Genomic DNA, 914 nt, shown 5'->3' on the forward strand with positions numbered 1-914 from the left:
GAAAACTTTTACCTGGCAGCAAATCATCTATCGTTTGGAGTGCCAAGAGAATCACAATGGATAATAGCAAGCAGTTCGATTCCATAGAATTCAAAAAAAATTTAAGAGGTGATAGACTTCACATCAGTCGGTCACCCACAAATCAATGGCGCTATTGAAGGAGTAAATGTAATCATTTTCACAGGAATCTCAAAAAAGCTATTTGACGTCCCGAAGGGCAAGTGGGTTGAAGAATTGACATTAGTCATCTGGGCTCACAATATTTCAGAAACACGAGCAACCAAATTCACCCCTTTCAGGCTATATGGCAAAGCGGTGATAACTCAAAAAGAGGCCGGTGCGATTCGGATCCCTTCGCACCACAATCTTACAAAATCCTCCTCAAGACCACATCACATACGTCGAAGGCACACGACTTAAGAAGTTCAAAAACTTAAGAAGGTAGGAGGTTCTAACTAAAGCTATAGCGCAACAATACCAGTGCACGGCATGTCATGCTTCTACCACACAAAATCCAGTGATGAGCTTGGTACAATGACAGGTAAGTTCAGGTGGAGCCAGCAAAATGAACATAAAAATGACCGGTTGAATTGGGAGAAGCTGATGAGGCCAAATTAAAGGTAGAGGTGGCCTGGGATTTTGAGACCTGCATAATTTCAATCTTTGCTATGTTAGTTGTTAGGTTAGGACATCAGGCTTAAGAGCCTCTGTTGTCACTCCAGTGGCCGGAACAGATACATGTCCACCCTTTGTTGTCACCCTAATGTCGTAGTTTGGGTCTTGTGGACATGCAAACCTAGTCTGCAAAATTTCTTTTCTGAGGTCAAGCATGTCATTTGAGATCACATTCACATTGCATTTACAAAGTATATTTTTTTTCTGGCACCAGAGACAAATGGGCACCCCGACAAACA

The sequence above is a fragment of the Miscanthus floridulus genome, chromosome 14 (genome assembly GCF_019320115.1).
Source record: "Miscanthus floridulus cultivar M001 chromosome 14, ASM1932011v1, whole genome shotgun sequence".
Lineage (NCBI taxonomy): Eukaryota > Viridiplantae > Streptophyta > Magnoliopsida > Poales > Poaceae > Miscanthus > Miscanthus floridulus.